The sequence below is a fragment of the Pinus tabuliformis genome, chromosome 2_1 (genome assembly GCF_031772625.1).
Source record: "Pinus tabuliformis cultivar Carrire ecotype Pingquan chromosome 2_1, CPIR1, whole genome shotgun sequence".
In the NCBI taxonomy this organism is placed as follows: domain Eukaryota; kingdom Viridiplantae; phylum Streptophyta; class Pinopsida; order Pinales; family Pinaceae; genus Pinus; species Pinus tabuliformis.
In genome coordinates this window covers 378505548-378519362 of record NC_142299.1, presented here as the reverse complement: position 1 = coordinate 378519362, position 13815 = coordinate 378505548, and positions in this window count along the sequence as shown.

Here is a 13815-nt window from a genome sequence, read left to right as displayed (position 1 = left end):
GGAAGCGTCACCTATACGTTTGTAGTGTAGGAAGATACAAGCAATAAGAAAGTAAGTCTCATCACCAATTCTAGAGGTTGTCACCCATACGCTCGTAGTGTAGGAAGATACAAGCAATAAGAAAGAAGTCCCATCACCAACTCGGGCCTCTGGAGTTTTGGTGTTTGAAATCGATTTGCAAGAGTCTCACTTGTGTTATTCAGCGGCGTTTAACTATAAAACTATTATGATCAATCTTTTGTTTGTAAAGCTTTTCAGCTGCATGGTAGAAAATAGAACAATAAGTGGGCGGAAGTCAAAGAAAATAGGGCAAAAGGGCAAGCACGTTTTAGGCTGAAACATTCTACACTAGATCATGGTATTACATTGAGACACATTATCGAAAAGGTTTGGGAGGGCAAAGAAGAAGTATTTTGTTGCTTTGTTGACTTCAAAAAGGCATTGGACAAGTGCCCAAAGATAAGTTGTGGAGTAGAATGGAAGAACTTGAAATTCTCGTGCATTATAGAGTTGTTGTCCATAGAGTTTATGAAGAGGTGAAAGTCAAAATTAGAACTTTAGCAGGCATTTCAGAAAGCTTTAGAAGTGACATCGGAGTCAAGCAAGGTTTCCCTTTATCCCCTACTCTTTTTGGTTTATATATTGATAAATTGGAAGAGTTGCTAAATATGCAAGGTGGGGATGGTGTTCGGTTGGGGGAGTTTGTGATAAAGCTTCTTTTATATGTTGATGACCTTGTATTGATTGCTAAATCGGCCCAGGGATTGCAGATGCACCTATATGCCCTTGAGCATTTTTGTAAAGCAATGGGGATGCAAGTCAATACCAGCAAGACCAAAATAATGATTTTATCAAATAAAAAGAAGCAGAGCCAGCATACATTCTTCTTCGAATGCAACATTTTTGAAGAAGTAAATGAATACAAGTACCTCGTGATTGATTTCAACAACAAACTTAATTGGGAGCACTATAGAAAGAAGAGAATTTTAGGAGGGTAGAAAACATTATATGCTCTTCAAAACAGATGTAGAGAGGCGGAGTTATGGGATTGGAAAACAATTAAAGTGCTTTTTGGACTCCTAGGTTGCCCAGTGATAATATGGGTGTGAATTGTGGGCTACTAGCATCCCTGTCTCAAAATGGAAGCAAGTTGAGAAAATCCAAAAACGCTTGATTATGAGCAAGTTTAAAATAAAAAGTTTGGTTTTTTATGAGATAATACTGAGTGAAACAGGAGCAACTTCCATTGAAGCAATCGCTATGGTGTGTCTCATAAGGTATCTACAAAGAATTGAGCAAATGGGAGAAGGTAAATGGCCTAAAGTTATCTTCAATGAAGGAATGAGTGAAAGAAAGAAATCATGGATGAGACAAAACAACAAATGGATGCAAAACAAAAGTATTTACCTCAATGCATGTCCTACAAATAGCAAGGATTTAAATAGTTTTGATATGGAGAAGTTTCGTAAGCATATATGGGGAAAAGGGTTGGGTAGAAAGAAGAAGTACTATGTTCAAGAATTCAACCCCACTTGTGATCTCCAACAAAAAGAGTACATTAGAGCTAGCATTCCATGGAGAGCAAAGATTCTTATTGTTCAACTAAGAACTAACTTGCATCAACTACGGTGCGGAACAAGTCTGTGGAAAAGACCTAAAGAAGCTTGGGAAGAACAGGTTTTACTTTTTGCACTTCCTGGGTAGTGGATTCGGAAAAACATTTCATTTTGGAATGTGATGCTTCGAGAAACATTAGAGGCAGTTACAGCAATATGTTAACATTGGTCCTTAGCATTGTATTTTTAGTGAGGGGACTGTTAGAAGGTTTGGGTCAGCTCATCATTTGAATAATAAGAGGATTGAATTGCAAAAGGCCAAAAGCAGGGAAGCTAGTGGTCCCATAGACTATATCTAGTCTCGTGGATATTAAAATTTCATTTCATTTATGGTTGATCCGTCCAGTGTTTTGGATAGTGACTTCATCCATCATCAAGGACCAAAGAGAGTTAAAAGAAATTAAAGATCATTTTTTTGTGTTAATAAAAAATGGGGAATATAAACTAAGTTGATTTATTTTAACATTGTAATTTATATTGTGAATTTTAATTTCCATTATTTCAATGTAAATTCAGATAGGTAAAGATTCATTTTAGATTAGAATTTAAAGGGATTAAAAGAAATTAAAGTTTAAATTTTTATTAAAAAATAAATGATGAATATGAATTAGGTTGATTAAATTTAATATCTAATATTATGAATTTTAATTTTGTTTTTTTTTTAATGTTTTTTTAACTAAAGTATTTTGTATTACCAAAATAACTTAAATTTACATAGTTATTATGACCATATTACTAAGGATATTTTTGTGAACTTTTGGGGATGGTAAAGGATTCATATTTTTTTACTAATCCCAGAATATAAAGGATATCAATCAACTAATCCCAAAACGTAAAAAAATCAAAACATATTGGCGAAAATTACAAAGCATAATAGAATGCCAAATATACTAGCAGATATAAACACCATTAAGAATCAAAAGAAGAGATGGGAGCACGGACCTGGCACTTGATCTAGGAGGAGAATTAGTTTTTGTATCTCAATGCAGGTGTCCTTCCACATGAGCTAGTCTTGAGCAAACTTTTCCATGGTAAGATGTTAGTTTCACAACATTCACTTAATGTCTTCTAAAGAAGCAAACATGTTATACATTTCCACTTGTTTGTATTTCAATATCAGACTAATTGAGATATTATTTTTTTTGTCCCATAGTATGACCAATGTCTGAAACCCAGCAAGAGACCTCATCCATAATCTCATAGTCGAAGTAGGATTGTGTCTTCGTTCCTGCCTAAGTTTCTAATTTCCTGATTTCTTGTCATGTCTCCAGGGGTACCGCATTAAAATATGTAACAATTGAATCCTCAGTGAAGAGTCGAGCCCTTTGTTGACCTGGTCGGCTACTGCCACCACTGCCCCTTATGCATCGCATGCGTTGTTTAGGAGGCATGATGAACAAAAGGGGATCACACTTATAACAAAAGCAAAAATGACCATGACCTGGAAGGTGATAGAAGAAAACTTAAAACTGGTAGGAAACATTCCCAACAAGATACTAGTGTCATCATAATGAAACATAGACAATATTATACCACACAATGGAACTTTGTACTCAGACACCCTAGGACTGATTCCATTTTCTATGGATCCTACCACAGACTAAAAAATAATACAAGTAACAAGACATAAACCCAATGGTGTACTAGACGTTCGATAGTCACATCGAGATAATAAAAACCAGGATGGAAAAAGAGTGTTGACCCTCGGCAACAAACTAAACATGAGAGACCCCTTTCCCTAAATAGTACTTCTCACAAATTTCTTTCCTCAAGAATTTATAAACCCAAGACCCAAAATGGCATAGACACCACGATAGCAATTACACAAACAAAGACTAAGCTAACACAACTAGGAGTACATTTAAGAATAACAAGGTAAATTATAGGATTTGATACCAACATTCCAGAGTATGCAACCACAATTTGAAACTTGCATCGGCCTCCATGACCATTTATTGGAGCTAAAAATCAATTATTCTTTTTCTAACTGAGCTTCTTCGCCCACCTCCACTTTTCCAACGTCCATGGTAGATTACATCCCTCAATATTATTACCAAGCGACCAAACTCACAATTCTCCCACCGCACTAAGACACGACCTATTAGACCCCGGTTTTGATAACAAACTCCCTTTCTTCTAGCGTGAACTATCCACCCCCCTCCACTTCACCAGCTCCAAGCAGAAAGCACTTCTCTCATAACACAAGTCAGGTGCATAAATGAGCCAAAATAACACAACACAGGAGTCGGTCGAAGGGGCAGACAACAGGGAGATCAACTCCTTGACCTCACGCCTGCAGTTGCCTTCGACCCTCACCGCCAAAATGAATACACATTTCATCATCCTCACACCTTTATTTAATGCCAACTAGGTGGTTGCATGCAACTACATGTCCAAGACGAGCCACAACTCTATCATTTAATACACATTAGGTGGGCAGGGTGGCGAGCTCGTCCTCCCAAGCCCCCTCGGATCTTGTGCACACCCCCATTGGGGAAGTTTATTTCAATGTATTAATATTATGCTATAATTATTTCTAGTGTACGAATCTCATGTAATAATTTTAAATATATGTATGAATGTGATATTTTAAATAAATAGGTTGGGTATGTGATATTAGAGAATATGTTTTTTGATAAGATAAAGATATCTTAATTTTAAGGTTACAGTCAAATTAGATGTTAAATTGGTATATGAGTGTCAGGCCCCAGGGCGCTAAGGCACATCCTTGTCTCATCTACATGCTGAGGTGCACTACTTGAAGCCTTAGTGAGATGAGGTGACTTGGGTGACTCCGACGTCGCAAGAAATGTAATGAACATATCACATGATTTGCAACAATGTGGAGGGAGGTGTCAAAAAATTGAGAGCCATTGTGGCTTGATGGCACAACAGGCCAAGCGATGTGTGAGTTGGACAAAGCCACCAAACAAAAGCATGTCAACCAAGTGAAGTGGAATGGCAGTGTGGGATGAGCAGGCGATGTGGGCGCCTGGGAAGAATGAAGAGTCGGCATAACCTAAGGCACATGGCTTATATGGGCGAGCCAACCGGTTGGAAAGTGGAGAGAAACTGCAAGAAGAATGGTGATGAATCGTATATATAGAAGAAACCAAACAGTGGAAGAGGGACATCAAACTCATATCAGTCGAAGTCACATGGGACTTGGAACAAATGTAAGAGATGAAGGAGAATGCAAGGGAGCACAGACAAGTGACCTTAGGCCTATGATTGTGCACAGACTGAAGAATTCTTGTGAACCAAACCAAACAAGCCCAATAGGGTAGTAGCAAATCGCGGTAGAGTTATGGGTGATCTGGGTGGGGCTTGAAGGGTTAGGGTGAAGGGTTTTGGCAATTGCTTGGGGTTTTTGGCTAGGTAAAATTGCAGCATGAGCCTTTGACTCAGTGAATCTCTTGTACTTTTGATTTTTAATAAAAGCAGAAGGTCAGAGGGTCATCCCTTATGAAATGGTGCATGTGTATGATGATGTTAATGTTTTTTAATGTCTTGCATATAATGCCTATGTTCTGCTAATGAATTAAGATAATTGGAAGTAGAAGTGACAATATTATTATTTCTCTATGTTGATGATAATTCCACACTTAATATGATATAGAGGTTGATAGGGGTAATGTGTATTGTGAGGCATGGTCTGAGTGAAGTAACACTATGCTACACTAGGTAATTGTGAAACACGTTAATGTTGCATGCTCAAGGGATCACAATGCGCCCACAAGGTGCCTCACAACCATAGGAGGCCCCGGAGTTGTGACAGGAGGTGCCAAAGAAATCACTCAGTAGAAGTTGAGTATTTCAACAGTGCAACCAAGATGGAGGTGTGCAAACTAAGAGGTAAGTCTAGTCTTTTGTGTTTCATGTTCATTTGAATATTTTGTTAAGATGATAAGTGTATTAGGGAAGGAACAAGACAATCAAAGGCACTAATTATGCATTGTGAACATGGATATCGGTAAGAAGACAATAGTAGCACCGATTGACACATGGGCCTCACACAATTTCTTGAGGGTAAGATTGGCAAAGCGACTTGTGTTGAAAGTAACAGTGAGTAGGACAATGGTGAAAGCAGTCAACTCCAAGGCTAAGGTAGTGATAAGATTGGTAGAAAATGTGCTACTTCATATTGATGGTTGGAAGGGACTTTTGGATTTCATAGTGATTCTTATGGATAATTTTGAGCAGTTGATTTCTTGAGAGGAATTCAAGTGGTTCTGATACCATGTATGGATCCACTCATTATCTTGGATGACAACAAGATGTGGGTTGTGCACGCAACCGCACGAGAGCAACAAAAGGAGAGTATGTAGCTTGTGTTTACGCTAAGCATGGAAAGAGCAACATTGGAAGTCAAATGCCTGGATATATGCAGCAGTAATCAAGGAAGTAGGAGATGATGGAGTGGGGACACCTATTCCACCAAAGCTTTCCAAGTTGTTGGAGACATATGTAAATAGGATGAAAAATGAGTTTCCAAAAGTGCTTCCACCAAGAAGAGTAGTGGACCATCACATTGAGCTTTAGCCTGGTGCTCCACCACCAGCACGAGCCCCTTATGGGTTGTTAGGGCCGAAGTTGGATGAATTGAGGAGGCAATTGATGGAGTTGGATGATGCAGGATTTATTCATCCTTCTTAATCCCTTTATGGTGCTCCTATACTCGTCGAGAAAAAGAAGGATACAAATGAGTTGAGGATGTGTATTGACTACCGAGCTTTTAATAAGCAAATTGTGAAGAATCGATACCCCCTTCCACTAGCAGTCAATTGCTTCAGCAAGTTGGCCAAGGCCAAAGTATGTTGACTTTTCAAGCATCCATTAAATTGGTAATTACTTCTTATGATTTCTTCTTAGTTTAATCTTTTCTTGCATGATTATTCATCATAAATTAATTACACAGAGAATATTAACAACAAAACAAAATGTAACTAGGATCACGAAGAGATAGCAAAACAAGAACACAACATTTTACCTTGGGAAAACCCACATGGGGGACACCCAACAACCTTTAGATAAATTTCTTTAGTTCAACAAGATACACACACCTAGATGTTCTAGTTATTTAGAAAGTCACAATGACCAATAAAGAAAGCTAGGTCAAACATGTTCCAACTCCATCCTAGTCAAGTCAAAGATCGGCCCAATAGACTATGTATGGTCTAGTCTGTCAGGGCCAAACTTTGGCCTACTTTTGCACCTAAAGATCTTTGTCCTACAACCCTAACATGCTTAGAAAATCATCCTTGATATATCTCAAAATTTCGTCCTTATCACTTCTGGAATTTGTCTTTCTTCATGATAAAAAAAGTGCCTCTGATTCGTCCTTGCCATAAATTGCCTCATATTGATCCTTGCCACAAATTGACTCAGATTGATCTAAATTATCTTCAACAGAGGTGATATGAAGTAGTGTCTTTGGAGGAGGGTTTAGTGCCTTATTAATACTTTTCTTGTTGGATGAATGTGTGCCACAATAGAGCTAGGACGACTTGACTAGGAGGAGGGTTGACTTGCTTATTTTGGAGCCAAAAATTCAAATTTCCTTATTTTGAAAAGAGCATGAAGAACATGCTTATAATTTATTTGTTGACACTAGCATGAAGAACCTGCTTTACATTTATCATTGTAAATACATTAAGGACTAAAATATTGATTATGAAGATCGACCATAACTACAAAACTCAACAGTCCCTCTTAGCTAGGGAGGTATTCATAATGACTATCTAGATGTTCTCTTGTTGACATATTTCTCTAAGAAAAGGTTATAACAAATCCAAGTACCATAATTGGGTCAATAATTGTGACACATGGTAAAACAAGTTACCATAATCTGGTCAACAATTGTGACACATGGTCAATTGATAACATCAACATGTTACAATATGATGGTCAACAACTATGACACATGGTAAACCAACAACATCAACAATCTACCATAAGTCTGGTCAGTACCTCTGACACATAGTACATCATTAGCATTAACTAGTCACAATAATTATGGTATATCTAACACATGGTATATAGACTAGTCCTCGTTCACCATCATTCTGGTCAATATTTTGACACATGGTGAATCTCCAAAGGCCACACTCTATTTGAGTAATTTTGGGCATGGTGCTAAATGAGCTTAATGTTGAAAGGCCACACTCTATCTAAGTAATCCTAAGCCTTTAGGACCATTCTTCCTAATTCTGGTCGACATACTTGACACAAGAAGAATGATTTTCCTTTGTTGGACCATTCTCCCTAATTTTGGTCATATATGACACAAGGAGAATTTCAGTCCATGATGTTATCTCATCAGCACTCCCTCTCATTGAGAGAAGCATTCTCAACAATTCCAAGCTTGTCCCTTAAGTATATATAGGCTTCATCCTGGGACAGAGGCTTTGCCAACAATCTGATATACTATAGAGTAATACTAAAGTCACATTGTTTCCTTTGATATTGCATATCATTATGTTTTGACCTGTCATCATGGTTGACACCTGCAATTTATCAAGATAATCTTGTAGGTAGCGTTTGAAGCCAAATTGCTTCTCAACTTGCCAACACAACTTCAACAATAATGATTGTGACAAATGTCTACTTCATGTTCATCCAAGAAATATAACAGAGCCCAAACTAAAGCAATATCTTGATGAACTCTTCCTATCTTCAACACTCTCTGCCCAGTCTAAATATGTAGTTGAACTTCATTATTTGAGACAAATCTCAAATCACAATTGTATTTTCCATGACCAATTGTACCTTGTTGGTACTCCAACCCATGTCGAGCAACATGCCCTGGCTCATAAACTGATTATAATCCTTACACTGGGTCCATCATCATAGTTTCTTTCCTATCACCTTGACTGGGTGCTCCTTCTCATACTAAAAACATATCTTGTTGTGGTAATTCTAATTGATCCCTCTACCATTGTCTTTCAACATATCAATTATTTATTCTAACAATATCAATGACAATCCATCATCTCAAACTCATAGGTCAACTCCCTTTGAAGCTAAAACATGCCTCTCTGATTGCTCCCTCTATCATGGAAGCAATTCTTTCTGCCACAACTGCTCCCTCTAACACATGAGTCCTTCTACTTCCAACAAAGACAAATCATATAGAATCATCCTTGATCCATTATCCCAAAAATACCAAGCCCAATGTGTCTTCTTGTGATCGTATAAATTCCTCTTCAATCATGAGACTACTTCTCATGCACTTCAAAATCCTAAGGTAGCTCTACATACACTTCTTCCTTCTCAATTACTATATTAAGAGAAATGATCTATGCATCCACCTGGTGCAATTTTCAAAGAAAAGGTAATAGTTTTAACATCAGTGTACCTCTTAACTTGGAGAAAACATCTTGTCATGATCCTCTCCCTCTTTTTGGGAGAACCTTGTATTCAACTCTCGGTTTGTACTTGTTTATGTTGCCTTATATTGCATGATATATCTTGTAGATCCATTTGGAAGTCATTATTGGCTTCTCTTCGACATAATCAAGGCATACTTCAAACTTGTTGATCTATTAGCTCCCTCTGAGCTTGAAATTCATCTATTACAGTATTCCTTAACACAAATCATGATTCAAGGAAGGTCCTCTTGTCACACACTTTGCTTCTCTCTTCCACTTCTTCCATTTGTTGCCAAAGTCTTTGTAGCCTTCACTATGTACTTATAATCCTCACTAGGAGGCTATGGAAGAACAATTATAACTAAGAAAAGGATACAAAGACAAGAGACTAACTAATGGTGAAAACAATAACAACAATAATCAAAGAAGAGAGATATATGTTACTTATATTTTGAGGATTGTATGAAAAATTCCAGCTCCTTCTTGATCTTAGCCTTCTAGCATCCATCTTGCAATTTCATCAACCTTGTCCTCATCATCAACATGATGTCATTCTTCCTTACACGAGCTAGGGTCTCTACTTTCAGCAAAAATGTTGATTTAGGTTCAATCCTAGGGTTTTTTTCATAAACCCCATGGCTTTCTTATCCAAGCCCTTATTAGCCTACTAGGGTTCACAAACCCTAGATTTCAAATTTTCAAAAACCTGGAGCCCATTACACGTGATGAAGCCCCATACATGCAATGAAGTCCATCATTGTCATTAATCAATCAAGGATGTTGCATCCAATAATTTTATGTGGTCCTTCCAAACCATTGTAGCAACAATAACATTTTGTTTTTAGAGACTTGGTCTTCATTGTAATGAATGGACTTCATCATTATGGGCTAAGCATTAGATCACAACACCTAGATACCATGTAAGATTTTCTGCAACAATGTATATGATATCAATATAGATTCATTCAAAAAATTTAGGTCTTTAATCATTTATTTCCTTGCCCTGCTATAACGGTGACAGTGTAGGTTAGATCTACACATGACTTGACCTTATCAAGAGAGCTTTTGCCTTTAAAGGATTTTTGCTTCAATTCCTTTCATTCAATATTCATATTGTCTTAGCAAGATATCTTCTTGGTTGTGACCGTACTTCTCAATGATTTGTCTTCTAGGATCAAGTATCCTTACAATACTTCTTGTGCATGAATATTCCAATGCCTCCTTTTAACTCCTCTGGCTCAAAGAGGATCTTTCTCAATGATAACCATTTTTCTAGCATTCTACCATACAACCAGTGGCACCAAAAATCTTACATTTCAATATTGGAAGTTCTTACTCAGTCATAGCATTAGACACATTTAGTGTATCTCAATCTAAGATTCATACTTTTGTCTCAGCCATCAGATGTAACGAATTTGTTAATATCCAACAACCTTAAAGTCAACCTTTCTTGCCACATTAAGAGTTTTTCAAAAACATCCTAAAAATGACCTTCAACCATACTTTGCAGTATCTTCAAAGAAGAGCACAACTTTGACCTTTCAATACATGAGTAAAGGTCACATCTTCTTCAACATTCATAAGTTTCCTTTCTTCAATAATACTTTACAATCCCATGACTAATTTTTAATGAGTTTTCAATCTTCAAGATACATTGGGATTTAGCATTACTTTATTGAACTAGGATCAATAGTTCCAAGGATAATTTTTTATACAATTCTTGCTACAAACTTTTAATAGCTATGTTGATGGGCATAGTCTTCAAGAATGTTGCCAAAGGAGTTTGGTCTTAACCAAAGTCGTCATTAGTAAATTTAGTGATGATGCATACCTCTCAAAACTGTAGACTCTATTGTTTTTTCTATCTCTTTACATTTTTGACTTCCCAAATGTCATACTAGTTTTGAACATCATTGCTCGTATTCAAACTGGGATCTTTTCAAACTTATTTTTGGTTTCTTCTTCCGCAGAGACACCAACTTGGCTCCTTATTAGTGACTAGGCTTCTTTAATTCAACCTTCTAACAATTTATTCTTCTTCAAAAGTTAACGCAAAAAATTTCAATGCGGTATATAGCTTGTTGGATTTTGATTTTGTGCTTAAAACTTCTTCTTGTAAACAAGGTATGTTCCAATGATTCTGACTTGACATATGACATGTGAAACATTGATCGAGTCACCAAATTTCACATCAAAACAAATTGTAATATTTCATTTTTTTGAAGTCATTTGTGAAGCCTGTAACAGCCCTGGTCAAAAATCCATGTAATAAAGATAATAAAGGCAAAATAATAACCAAGGTCATGGGACATATATTCCAAGATGAATGTTGGGCAAAAACATAGTGATGGGAATCACTTGTGATTAATTAATGGCTATGGAAATTGGCAAAGGAAATGGCAAAGGCTTTAGAAAGGCATGAGACATTTATTGACATTTTATTTATGAAAATAAAGGAAATTAGGAGAAAAGGAAGGTGAAAGGTCATAGGTTGCATGTGAGGAGGAAATTGAAGGAAAATAATGGAAATTTGAAGAAATTAGAGGCCTCTTTAATAAAAAGGCTTTTTAGGATCAGTTGACAGACTTTTGTCAGTTTTAGCTTGGAGCTCTCTATCTACTCTTCCTCTCATACTCTTGGAAAATTAGAGTTTTCTTGGAGCACTCTTGGAGGGTGTGGCATATTGGGGATTTGGAGAAAGAAGGCAAAGAAAGAATGGGAAAGTGCAAGAGGACATCGAGATAAACAACTACAATGGGTTTTGTTTGCAAGTATCGAGTTGCATGTATGATTTCCTTGCTATTTTTTCCATGCATGGCACATGCATGTGGTTTCTTGGTTATACAGAGGCAGTACCGGGAAGGGTAAGAGGAAGGTTTCACACAAACCAGGAGTAGAGCAAAGTTGTAAGATGAAAGCAGATCCATTCATACTTAAAGCGACCATAACAACAAAGAAGAAGAGGAAATAAAGGATGCAGGAAGCAGAACATAAGCAAAGGGATGAAAGAGAGCATAAGAGATTGGAGGAAAAAATCTAAAAGCAGGAAGAAGAAAGAAGGCGGAAAGTAGAAGAAGAAGAAGTCACACGGAAACAAGATGAGGAACAAGAGTAGAACCGACTACTAACAGAGGAGAGTGAACAGTTGTAGGATAAGGAGATCGCTCAAGAACTTGAGGAGTTAATTGTGATTCAAGACATGGAGGTCAAACTGGAGAAGTTAAACCAAGATGTTGACCTGATGTCGAGCAATCGGTAGGTCACCATTTAGTCTCCCCCTCCTCCAGCAACAGAGCATTATCTAAGCGAGAAAGAGGAAATTGTTCCTCTTGATGGGGGTCTAGTTATGGACACGTACAATATGACTTATGAATAAGAAGATTATACAAGCAAGGAAGAAACATTTTCCAGACGATCTCACATCCCTTGCATTCATCAAAGAAAGGGTGATTGTGACAGACACCAAAAGGAATTTGAATGCCATTGGCGCAACCAACTTGGCCTTCACAGGTGCTACAAAGTCAAACACGGAGTATATGATGGCTAAGAACTAACAGTTGGCAAAGAAATTACAGGCCGCGAGGCAAAAAGTTGAACAACTCTGAGCATAAGTTCATAACGTAGATCCCGCGCAATTATATCTAGAAGAACTTAAGGCAACCATACTTGGTGAAGTATCGACATTGGGAGAATTTATGCAGAGCTTGTTACTGTGCATAAAGCAGTTGGTCGCTTTCACGACATGCAACAAAAGTGCAAGGATAATGTTAAAGCTCTTAAGGTTGCCCATACAACCATTGATGTCGTGCATGAGTGGTCAATGCAATACAAAGGGGCATCATCCGAGTTGGCGAAGAAAACAAGGCAACAGGCAGAGTTGGAGAAAGCACAAGTGCAGATGATATTTCAGAGCAAAAAATAACTCACCTCATTGATTGCCAATATTCAGGCCTCATATGCACAATTGTACAACAACGTGGATTTCATGGTGAAATCACACAAGATCCCATCAGTTGGCTCACTCACTAAGGCCAAATGCAGGAATCAGGTCAAGCAGGAGGTTGAAGAATACTTGGACCGGTTTAGACAAATCACTACCAAGGAAGATATTGAAGTGAACAGGCAGAATATGCAGAAGTACATTGGTGGCCCTATCCAGATCAATACTATGTTGCTCCTGTTAAAGAAGGAAACTTATACCGGTTCCAAATCAATGTGCTTGAATTCCATGGAGGCTAGAGTCTGCTTTCAAGCCTGATCCCATCACACAATTTGGGGAAGTCATCGTGCAATACAAGCTTGGCACCCACATGTGACCGATAATATATAAGTCAAAGTTGTTGAGTTGGAGTTTCCCCAAACTCAAGCTTGACTTTTGTCTTATTAGGTTGTTTAATTGGCTTTACCCAATTTTGTGTCATATGGGTATGCGTATATTGTAATATTGATGGGTAATGATCCTCTGATGATCAAAGTAAGAGGGAGTTGGCCTTTGAAGTCCAACATGAAGAATCTCAGCATGATGAATTACTTTATAATGTTTGGAAAATAATATATATATATATATATATCATGAAGCTATTAAAGAGTTTTTGGAAAAGTGGAAATGTAAATCCTTGGACACTCCAATTTAATTTCAAGAAGTTATGCAAAGATATTTTTGGACCTGACTTGGCAATCGATAATTGATTGAAGCATTGATGTTCCTTGTAACATCTATCTAGATATATGTTTTGCAGAGAATGACTTGAGTCAATTCATGATTGAGCCACTTCATACACATCGGGTTGTTGCTAAGCACTTTTCAAGATATTTGCGTCAGACAATAT